The sequence below is a fragment of the Pecten maximus genome, chromosome 19 (genome assembly GCF_902652985.1).
Source record: "Pecten maximus chromosome 19, xPecMax1.1, whole genome shotgun sequence".
Taxonomy (NCBI): domain Eukaryota; kingdom Metazoa; phylum Mollusca; class Bivalvia; order Pectinida; family Pectinidae; genus Pecten; species Pecten maximus.
The window spans coordinates 19,586,452-19,598,741 of NC_047033.1; the positions used below are offsets into that span (position 1 = coordinate 19,586,452).

The 12,290-nt window shown below is 35.7% G+C and overlaps 1 long non-coding RNA gene across 1 annotated transcript; it reads left to right on the forward strand.

Annotated features, from left to right (window-relative positions):
- Nucleotides 1–636: 636 nt before the first annotated feature.
- LOC117318178 lies at nt 637–4,686 on the forward strand. The gene is made up of 2 exons (XR_004530309.1): nt 637–1,128; nt 2,907–4,686. It is a non-coding gene; the product is annotated as an uncharacterized LOC117318178 (long non-coding RNA).
- The last annotated feature ends 7,604 nt before the right edge of the window (nt 4,687–12,290 follow it).

The window sequence follows — 12,290 nt, forward strand, 5'->3', positions numbered from 1 at the left end:
TTCTGCATGTGTGTTGACAACATTCGCCATCTTGTTTTCAGAAACGAAACCTTCCAAACCACAACCGGTGGTGGTTTGAATGGTTTAATAAACCTAGTTTAGGTTTATCAGAAACAAATGAATGAACCGGTTTCAGTTTAAATGTGGTTTGAAACTGGTTTACTCAACAAATGGAAAGTTTACAGAACCGGTTCGAAACTAAAACTGGTTTTAGGAGAACAAATTCGCCCTAAATATCTAAATGTACTTCAGAGCCAGACAAGAGAAACATACATATATTGATAATCTATAATTTCATTTTTTTAGAAATCTCACAATACCTGGTAAGGATATGGGCTGAAAATACAAAGCTTTTTCTGGAGGTCAGCATTCTAATGTAAAATAAATCTTCTGTCTAAAACATGGTAGATATATCACTTTATTATACAATGTATTATCTTTGTATGTTTACCATATTGTGGTTTTAAATGAATTGTACATGTGTTAATTTGATATATACAATGTATATATTTTGATATATACAATGTTTATATAATTGATATATACAATGTTTATATACATTTGATATATACAATGTTTATATAATTGATATATACAGTGTTTATATACATTTGATATATACAATGTTTATATAATTGATATATACAGTGTTTATATACATTTGATATATACAATGTTTATATAATTGATATATACAATGTAAATGACAGACTATGAGAAAAAAAGTGCATTATGTATTATAATGTGTTACCTGGAAATTAACTTATTAATGTATACTGATCAATAACTTCTGCAGTTAACGACAGGAAACTGAAATAGTGAATTCATCTTTTGAAATTTTTAATTGAATTTATATAGATCCTCACACTTAAAGCAGAGTGTCCAATCTCTCACTGTGGAGAAAAATGTCTAACTTGCTTCTCTTTTTAACTTTGGTAGAAATATTATGGCAGGGCTTTGTCTATCCGTCAGACATAAACTTGCTGTCCCGAGATCTACTTTACATTTTTCAACCATACTGTTTGAAACATGATATGCATTATAATCATGATGTGTAGTTGTGGTTCTATGAAAGCAATTTTAATTTGACTGTTTTTACAATAGGTATTGTCCTTTGTTTGTTTTTAGGTCATCTGACCCGAAGGGTCAGGATGACCTATAGTCATCATGCTTCGTCCGTCGTCGTGCGCCGTGCGCCGTCCGCCGTGCGTAAACTTTTCACATTTTAAACTTCTTCTCAAGTTCCACCAGTGGGATTGAGCTGAAACTTGCCTGAAATGATGCTGGGATGGTCCTGACCAAGTGTTGTTAATTTTCGGGTCGGTCCGAAATCCAAGATGGCCGCAATTGCCGCCATTTTGAAAACACATTTGAAACTTCTTCTCAAGTTCCACTGGTGAGATTGAGCTGAAACTTGCCTGAAATGATCCTGGGATGGTCCTGAGGAAGTGTTGTTATTTTTCAGGTCGGTCAGAAATCCAAGATGGCCGCCATGGCAACCATCTTGAAAAACACATTTTAAACTTCTTCTCCGGTTCCACTGGTGTGATTGAGCTGGAAATTGGTGAGGATGTTAAGGAAGGAGAGCCAATAAAGTGTTGTTATTTTTCGGCTTCGTAAAAACTTTGACATGGCAGCCACGGCAGCCATTTTGTAACATGATTGCGCAATCATTGTTCTTCTGAACAACACCTATTTCAAACTTCTTCTCAAATTCCATCAGTGGGATTCAGCTTTAACTAACCAGAAATGATCCTGAGATGGTCCTGACCAAGTGTTGTTATTTTTCAAGTCGGTCAGAAATCCAAGATGGCCGCTATGGCAACCATCTTGAAAAACACGTTTTAAACTTCTTCTCCAGTTCCACTGGTGCGATTGAGCTGGAAATTGGTGAGGATGTTAAGGAAGGAGAGGCAACAAAGTGTTGTTATTTTTCAGCCTCGTAAAAACTTTGACATGGCAGCCACGGCAGCCATTTGTAACATGATTGCGCAATCATTGTTCTTCTGAACAACACCTATATCAAACTTCTTCTCAAATTCCACCAGTGGGATTCAGCTCTTACTAAGCAGAAATGATCCTGAGATGGTCTTGACCAAGTGTTGTTATTTTTCAAGTCGGTCAGAAATCCAAGATGGCCGCCATGGCAACCATCTTGAAAAACACATTTTAAACTTCTTCTCCAGTTCCACTGGTGCGATTGAGCTGAAAATTGGTGAGGATGTTAAGGAAGGAGAGCCAATAAAGTGTTGTTATTTTTTCGGCCTCGTAAAAACTTTGACATTGCAGCCACGGCAGCCATTTTGTAAAATGATTGCGCAATCATGGTTCTTCTAAACAACACCTATATCAAACTTCTTCTCAAATTCCACCAGTGGGATTGAGCTCTTACTTACCAGAAATGATTTTGTGATGGTCCTGACCAAGTGTTGTTATTTTTCAAGTCGGTCAGAAATCCAAGATGGCCGCCATGGCAACCATCTTGAAAAACACGTTTTAAACTTCTTCTCCAGTTCCACTGGTGTGATTGAGCTGGAAATTGGTGAGGATGTTAAGGAAGGAGAGGCAACAAAGTGTGGTTATTTTTTGGCTTCGTAAAAGCTTCGACATGGTAGCCACGGCGGCCATTTTGTAACATGATTGCGCAATCATGGTTTTTCCTGAACAACACCTATTTCAAACTTCTTCTCAAATTCCATCAGTGGGATTCAGCTGTAACTTACCAGAAATGATCCTGAGATGGTTCTGGCCAAGTGTTGTTATTTATTGGATCGGTCAGAAATCCAAGATGGCCACCATGGCCAACAGTGCCACTATATACTTGCTACAGAGAATACATACTACAATAATAGAAGGTTTTTAATTTAGAGTCAGATGACCGTTAAGGCCCCTGGGCCTCTTGTTAGTAATTGAATCTTGTCTGGAGATCTAATTTGTCTTTTGATTTCTTTGAAGCTTGGTAGACTTCATAATCATGATATCAAGTCGAATTTAATGAAAAAAAAAAAAAAAAAAACAAGTTGGGAGACTAACTCATGATTACTTGTATTCCTCAAATTAGAAAATTAAAAATTGACTTTTTGTGAAAAGTGAGGGTTATATAGATAGCCACTTAATTATAACCACTCGAGCAGTCAAGATGATGCAAATTGTATTTCAATGCAAGAGAGTAATACTACGTATATTAACAGCTACTATTATAAGTTCATAAATCAAGGCCTGTAACCTATAATTATCTTTATATGAATACCTGGTATAGAGGAAATAACAATTAAACAGTCCTAAAAAGAACTTGCAAAGCTTAAGATTTGTACTTTCATAAAATGATTTCTAGCAAAAATTTATGCCTATCTTGATTAATATGACATATATAAGCTAGATCTATCAGAACATATGACTGCAGGTAGCTAAAGACTGTAATTGACTACATTGTATAGCTATAGGGTGATGAGACGTCAGTCTTAAACTAATCATGTGCAATACTAATTGTGCCCATCCCATATACTCATTTTGAAAAGTTATTCTAAAAGTGTTGATAAAAAGGAGTAAGCTTATACTCATGATCATCTCCAGGGACATATACGATACATTCCAAACAAATTGGTGGAATTTCTAGTTTCCCATAACAGTACCAATGAACAAGATCTCACGACTTTTTCCATATGGTATACAGTAAATGTCATTATTGTTAAATAGTCTATCATGTCACCACATGTACACAGGAACTTGACACAAATTCCCAACACAGAGTCTAGACAAATGTACTATATTATATATGTTGACCATGGGTCGGGAATTCGTACCAAGTTCCCTGTACCTACTACCACACAGAAAGATCTTGATCTATGATGTCATTTTCTATCAATCACTAATCTGGTGTATGTTTTCTTTTAACTCCTTGACAGCATTAAATGATCACTATATGTCAGCAAAGTCTAGTCCTTTCATCCCGTTATTGTGATATATGTTGTAGTGGTTGTCCACTGATGTAGAATACTCATCGTATAGTGTTGTCAGACTGTACTTGTTGTCCTTTTAAACTTGTATTTAAGGTAAATGATTCATAATCCCAAAGACTAGTTCCTCCCTGGAGTAATTCTTTAACAGGAGTAGTTTGCCTTATTTATGCCCTCGACCATAAAGTGTTTTGTTGTAATTTGTCGCCTCTATCAGTATTTTCATTTATCCTGAATTTGTTTGAAAAGGTTTTTTTTCAAAAATTACTATTGTGCCGTAACATTTTCATTTTTTTTTTTTTTAATTTTGAACAGGTACTTTGGCTAAATTTTGAGTTGAACTCCATTTCAAGTGGCGGCATACCGGTACATACATTTTCATAAGGGGGTGGGGGAGTGAATGTATTAACCACTGGGGTACCGTGGAATTACGCTTCCAATTACAAGTTTACCTGTTGTTGTCATTGTTATCACATGCATCTGAATATTGATATAATTGAACTTAATGAGTGTCTGAAGAGTGGTTTGGAAGCCGTTCTACTGTTCCAAGAAACAATGTGTTCATATGTCTGTATTTAATATAAAACAAGACGTCTGTTGGTTGATACTGAATGTACAGGTTACATATCAGAGTAAGTCCTTGTATGTAAGGTGTTGTATTATGTTCAAACTTTTAAATTGTATAAGGATTTGTAAATGCAATATAATAAATGGAATTTTCACCTTGTAATTAAGATTGTTAGAATTCATTTTCCTCTTGTTTTAGCTCGTCTTATAGAAAGAGAGAGCTAATGTTGTCACCAAGATATCGGCGTCGGCATTGGTTTTCTAATATCAACATTTACAGCGTGTTCCATTTAGCGGAACGTTCCGGTTGTGCCAACTTGGAACGGGTTCGCTAAATGGTACATGACGTTCCATTCACGTTCTGCGCACGCGAAATCCAACATGGCGGACATAACCATGATTGCGTCAGCATCCTATACGTTTTCGTCGTTTTTCAACGAGGACGATGACGATACTGTAGAAACAGCAGCGGCGGTTTGTAATATAAGAAACGAACGTACCCGAATTTCTTTTTATGTACTGACTATTGTCAAATATTATGATGAACAGGAGTTTCATTCTCATTTCAGAATGACCAGGATTTTTTTTTTTTTTTTTTTTTTTTAAATTTCATTTTTTTTTTATTTATAAATCAAATAATAATGCAATCAAGCATATTCAAAGTTTCAAATTTCAACTAAGATGTACAGCCAGAATGATGTGCGATTAACTAACAAATAAATTATTATCACTATAGACTTCCGACCCTATCAGACACTATCCAGCATATCTGATGGTCCCTGGATGTTTTGAAATCTTAATAGATCTTATTCATGGCACTGGTAAAGTGCCGGACTATCATGAGCAGGGCCGTAAGCCCATATCTATTTAAAAGCAAGTTTTGGTAACCATATGGTACTTAGCCAATAAAAATTCACACACAGAGATAGCAGACCGCTTCGATGTCACTGTCAGTAGTATCGCCAGGACTAAGGCCCGAGTCATCATCGCCATAATGGAATATGATGAAGGAGTTCATCGTCTGGCCAACTGGTAAATAACACACAATCTACCTTTTACGATGCCATCTACTTTCACTTTTCAACTTGATAGAATATAATACAGTCAAACCTCGTTAACCCGAAGTCGTCGGGATCGTGAAAAAACTTCGAGTTATCCGAGTCTTCCAGTTAACCGAGTTTCAAGGCAGACGTGTTGGTATATTATATCTATAAAAATTATTTACATAAACCAGAGACCTATAGGTCTCTGCATAAACACGCATCCTTAAAGGGACATCACGGTAAAAACGTTGTAATTTTCATTGAATGTACGTGTTTTGTTCCTTTCCAGTTATGTTTCTGTGCTGTCCCAATGTTCACAGTCGATCCTTATGTCCAGCTTGACCACTCGATTTTGTTGGGAATCCCCCTCTAAATTTAGCGCGGAAATTATTTTTAAATCATCACGTGACTGTTTTGAAATCGAAGCAACACAAACACACGATAGTTTACAAGGCAAAATATTCCATCTGGGTTAGTTGGATAACGATATTATACAGTGGTTTAAATGTTAAATAACACGTTCTGTATATATTCCGGCACACATATTTATGTATAACTAAGTGTAAACACTGTTCATATAGTATACTGACAGTAGCGATGTACTGGTACAGACTATAAATATTACCGAGTTTGTGGAAATATTACCGAGATTGTCATGACCTACTATCAAGCAATCAAGCACAATTCGAGCGGCGTCCGTATTACTGCTGTTTTCATGTTTGAACTGTTTCAATCTATTGTACTGCATCCCCAGTTTAATTCTAGGTTTGTGTTTGACCCATTTTCCCATTATTCTCTTCATTGCGGGAGCTGCTATCGTTTTCAACCGCAGTCGCTTCACATTGAAAGCCATTTTTGTTTTCAGGTGTTTTAGCATGTTGTGCGCATGTGTTTTTTCGTATATGTCACAAAATTTGCATATTCAGATCATTGATCAACGAATTGTGATAACCTTTTTATAATTAATAATTGATGTTTTTTTATGTACATATATCATCAAATTCGAATGGTTATTGTTCATAAGGATATTTTTTAAATAGATATACCCAATAATATGAAAAAATACAAAATAAAAACTGGTTTACCGTGATGTCCCTTTAACAGAAACACGCCTATTTGATTTCAAATACTAATTATAACAAAATCGTATTTATTAGCCCACCATCATCAGATGGTGGGCTGTTCAAATCGCCCTGCGTCCGTGGTCCGTCGTCCGTCCGTCCGTCCCTCCGTCCGTTAACAATTTTTGTTATCGCTATTTCTCAGAAAGTACCGAAGGGATCTTTCTCAAATTTCATATGTAGGTTCCCCTTGGTGCCTAGTTATGCATATTGCGTTTTGAGACCAATCGGAAAACAAAATGGCCGACAGGCAGCCATCTTGGATTTTGACAATTGAAGTTTGTTATCGCTATTTCTGAGAAAGTACTGAATGGATCTTTCTCAAATTTCATATGAAGGCTCCCCTTGGTGCCTAGTTATGCATATTGCGTTTTGAGACCAATCGGAAAACAAAATGGCCGACAGGCAGCCATCTTGGATTTTGACAATTGAAGTTTGTTATCGCTATTTCTGAGAAAGTACTGAATGGATCTTTCTCAAATTTCATATGAAGGCTCCCCTTGGTGCCTAGTTATGCATATTGCGTTTTGAGACCAATCGGATAACAACATGGCCGACAGGCAGCCATCTTGGATTTTGACAATTGAAGTTTGTTATCGCTATTTCTGAGAAAGTGCTGAAGGGATCTTTCTCAAATTTCATATGAAGGTTCCCCTTGGTGCCTAGTTATGCATTTTGCGTTTTGAGACCAATCAGATAACAACATGGCCGACAGGCAGCCATCTTGGATTTTGACAATTGAAGTTTGTTATCGCTATTTCTGAGAAAGTACTGAATGGATCTTTCTCAAATTTCATATGGAGGTTCCCCTTGGTGCCTCGTTATGCTAATTGCATTTTGAGATCAATTGGAAAACAATATGGCCGACAGACCGCCATCTTGGATTTTGACAATTGAAGTTTGTTATCTGTATTTCTCAAAGTACTGAATGGATCTTTCTCAAATTTCATAAGTAGGTTCCCCTTGGTCCCTTGTATTGCATTTTTGGACCAGTCTGTCATGAAAACAACCTGGCAAACAAACAGCCATTATCGTTAAATCTCAAATTTCTTATATAGCTAGGATTCCCTTGTTTGAAAAGTACTGGAGGGATGTCTCAATTTGCACAGATTAGTAAAATGAAGGGAAAAGTAGAGAAAAGATCAATCTGACATGGAACCTATGAAGATCATTCAATGGTGGGCGCCAAGATCCCTCTGGGATCTCTTGTTATTTATGCTAGACACGACATTTCTAAAAAGTAAATAATATATGATACAATACTAGCATATCGTTTTGAAATCAAGTAAGCCAGTATATTTGTGATTGGGAGTCGTGTCCGACATGCCATTTCTAAGTGAGTGAAAGACGAGAAGATTAACACAAAATTTCATCACTTTAAAATCTATTTAAATAATTTCTATCGTGGTACAAAAATTATATTATCGTTAAAAATCATAAAAAAACCAATATACGAAGTCTGCGGCAAATAATACATACACCAATGTATCGGCACAGATCACGTGTTGACAAGTGCAGTAGCAGCAGGAAATGCACAGTTTATCATAGTTCGATCAGAAACGAAGTCCTGGAATTAATTCACACGTAACCCGGCCATAGTTGTGATTTCAGGTGTGTCGGATAGTTCCGCCTGAACGCACATGGTAACCTAGACAGCTGTACAGAGGCGCCAGCTTGGGTGTAACTTGGGTATAATTATCGCACTGCTTTAATCATCAAAGGGATTATGTAAGTTCTGTTTGTCAACATCAATACTGACGGATTTTACAGTAAAAATAGTCAGATATGTTTAAGGTAATTTAATAACAAAACGAAACAAAAACTGGATATTTCCCGTGCACGAAATTGTAAACAATTTAACCAAGACGTACGATGAGTATTTTGTTGACACATTTTGTTTAAAAATGAAAATGATGTTTTCAACTTCGGGATAACCGGTACATTTTACATAGGTTTTATAATATCGCGACCAATATTTTACTTCGGAATAACCGAGTTTTTCGAATTATCCGAGTTTTTATTACTAAGAAAAAGAAGGATTTTTGCCGGGACCGGAGTAATACTTCGAGTTGAACGGGGTTTTCGAGTTATCCGAGTTCGAGTTAACGAAGTTTGACTGTAGTTTAAAATGGTCATTTAAATCTACTTACGCGGCACAATGCCGCAAAATAGGCCACAGAACATAGTCCTCGTCCTCCTATGCCGTTTCAGTGAATTCAAAACAATGTGGGTTGAAAGTTCACAAGAGCGATAACTCCTGCAGGTGCATTCGATCGACAAAATATTACTAAGTAAACCTTGTCACATTAAAATCGATGTATCTATTAACAATTCCAGTTTAATTACCGGCAAGTGTTTCGACAGACTTTTCTTGAATCATCTGGATATCAGCAAAATCGTTAAGGAAGAAAATGATAGTAAATATAATAATAGAACATTCTGTTGTAAACGGTCTAATATTGTTTTTTAAGACTGGCCAAATCCAAAGACTCGCCCCCTTTCTTCAAATATCTGGTTTCATATTTCAATATACAATATCATTATTTAATTTACTAAATGTTAGTTTGATCAGAAATAAAAGAATTAACAAGTCATTCCTAAATCAATCAAATCTTTTATTCCTCTGTTAAGAGATTTACAAAATGAAAAGTTAATATTTACATAAAATTAGGTTGAATGTGATCAATTGAATTATTTTCTACATGTCCATGTATGAATTACATTACTATTGCTGTCACATTTAATACTGGTACTGTTTGTAGTATTGCATAAGTTACATGATGAGTTAGTTTAGGAGAAAAACACATGTGCAGCACTTCTAATGTATTTAGCACTGTCCAATAAAAATCCCTGGTAATCCTCTATAGATTCGTATATCTCTGCTGGAATTGTTTTGCCAAGAAGAGCTCTAAGGAAATTCTCATGGTGTAAGTTGTCCAAGTAGATAAATAATTCGATGCCGTATTTATCTATTACCAGTGTTGTGAATATGTCACGAAGGTCAGCTGTAGCACTACACACAGTTACAAAGTGGAGAATGGCGTCTATGTACGATACATTACATAATTTACATCGTTGCTCCCTCCACTGGGCATGCCACCATTTTACACACGAACTTGACAATTTGGAGGTCTTTACTAGTTTTTGGTGTATTCCATAGAATATATGGATATTTATTTGTATCATGGATGTCTCTTAATCTCAAAAAGTCTAAATCTGTCACAAGTCTGTCTTTCAAGAGGGTGTCTTCCATTGTTTTAATAGAATGTGAGACAATCCGTTTCCAAGCCGTTTTAGAAGGGAAGTAGATATTTACCAAGTACTCCTGCAGGAAATTCTGTAAGTTGTATTTGTATAAAATACACCAAATAACAGGAATAAATCCAAGCTGTTTGTTATAAGGGTTTTCAATATATTGGAACAATCTTCAGAGTAAAAAGAAATGGTTTTGGCTAATGATCATTCCAACGGTGGTTACAAAAACTTTATACATAAACGTTTACGTAGGTGTTGAACATCACTGCTCCAACATTGTGATTGGAAGTTTCTGATAGATTACAGTAGCATCGCCAAAAATGTCGAGACGTAAAAAGTATTAATAAGCCATGATATTTAGAGATCTGAGGTATGTTTGTCTTCTCCCCGTAAAAATACCTTTCATTATATTTCACATTTAAATTAAATTTCAAGGAACCCGACTACAGATGGTCCAGGAAAAGTTCAGGAGGAAACATGTTTTATTTTAGAAATGCTTAATTCAAATAGAAATATTGGTCCATTAGTACATGTGTATATGTATAGTCAGACTACCTTTGGAGGCAGAGGAGTAAGATCTATTCTCTTTCCCGTGCTTTAGCCCTGGACAGGACTGACCAGTACAGCATGTATGCATGTACAGATGCATGTATGTATGTATGCATGTATGATATATACACTTTAATAAAGTATCCACTAAAGAAGAGAAAAAGATTAATTTTATTACCCCTATTATCAATGAAGCCAGATTATTTCTAATCTGCCATCAATCTTTACAAAGGGACGAAATGTACCGAAACATGTTTTATTTTAGAAATGCTTAATTTAAAGGGACATCACGGTAAACCAGTTTTTATTTTGTATTTTTTTCATATTATTGGGTATATCTATTTAAAAAATATCCTTATGAACAATAACCATTCGAATTTGATGATATATGTACATAAAAAAACATCAATTTAATATTAATTATAAAAAGGTTATCACAATTCGTTGATCAATGATCTGAATATGCAAATTTTGTGACATATACGAAAAAACGCATGCGCACAACATGCTAAAACACCTGAAAACAAAAATGGCTTCCAATGTGAAGCGACTGCGGTTGAAAACGATAGCAGCTCCCGCAATGAAGAGAATAATGGGAAAATGGGTCAAACACAAACCTAGAATTAAACTGGGGATGCAGTACAATAGATTGAAACAGTTCAAACATGAAAACAGCAGTAATACGGACGCCGCTCGAATTGTGCTTGATTGCTTGATAGTAGGTCATGACAATCTCGGTAATATTTCCACAAACTCGGTAATAGTTACACAAACTCGGTAATATTTATAGTCTGTACCAGTACGTCGCTACTGTCAGTATACTATATGAACAGTGTTTACACTTAGTTATACATAAATATGTGTGCCGGAATATATACAGAACGTGTTATTTAACATTTAAACCACTGTATAATATCGTTATCCAACTAACCCAGATGGAATATTTTGCCTTGTAAACTATCGTGTGTTTGTGTTGCCTCGATTTCAAAACAGTCACGTGATGATTTAAAAATAATTTCCGCGCTAAATTTAGAGGGGGATTCCCAACAAAATCGAGTGGTCAAGCTGGACATAAGGATCGACTGTGAACATTGGGACAGCACAGAAACATAACTGGAAAGGAACAAAACACGTACATTCAATGAAAATTACAACGTTTTTACCGTGATGTCCCTTTAAATAGACAGAAATATTGGTCCATTAGTACACGTGTATATGTATAGTCTACCTTGGAGTCAGAGTAACAACATCTATGCTTTGTCTCCGAATAAAACTTCATTCATCTATACGTGTGGAGGTACGGACAAAAGCCCCCCCGGACATTAGCCCCCCCGGACATTAGCCCCTAGGACAAAAGCCCCTCCGGACAAAAGCCCCTTCACACTAATCAAAAAGTGGACAAAAGCCCCTTCATAAAAAAAAATGATATTTATTTTTTTATTGATTTTTAATTGCTACATATACATATGTCATCAGTGGCTTCGGCAAAAGCCCCTTCATAAAAAAAAATGATATATATTTTTTTTTATGATTTTTAATTGCTACATATACATAACATATGTCATCAGTGGCTTCGGCAATGTAAACAACCGGTTCCAACAACAACTACTTGAACTGTTACATAAATAATAAGCTGTTACACAGGTGTTTGGTAGGTTTTTCATTGATGTTGTGTTCTCCTTGAAAGAAATATATCATTAATGGCTTCATTGTTTCTTTGATTTTAATCATTCCTAAAATTAAACTTTTCTTATTACAATGCAGAGCAACATGTTTGGTTGGGTACTTATTATATTATA